Consider the following 410-nt stretch of genomic DNA (forward strand, 5'->3'; position numbering starts at 1 on the left):
ACGGCCCAGTACATCACTGGGGCCAAGTTTCCTGCCATCCAGGACCTCTATATCAGGCGATGTCAGAGGAAGGCCCTGAAAATTGTCAAAGACTCCAACAACCCTAGTCATAGACTGTTGTCTCTGCTACCACATGGCAAGCGGTACCGTAGCGCCACGTCTAGGTCCAAGAGGCTTCTAAGCAGCATTTACCCCCAAACCATAAGACTCCTGAACATCTAGTCAAATGGCTACCCAGACTATTCAGATTGCCCCCTCTCCACACCACTGCCACTCTCTGTTATCATCTATGCATAGTCACTTTAATTAACTCTACCTACATGTACATACTACCTCAACTAACCGGTGCCCCCGCACATTGACTCTGTACCGGCACCCCCTGTATATATTGTTATTTTTTACTGCTCGTC

This window comes from Salmo salar, chromosome ssa07 (assembly GCF_905237065.1).
Source record: "Salmo salar chromosome ssa07, Ssal_v3.1, whole genome shotgun sequence".
Lineage (NCBI taxonomy): Eukaryota > Metazoa > Chordata > Actinopteri > Salmoniformes > Salmonidae > Salmo > Salmo salar.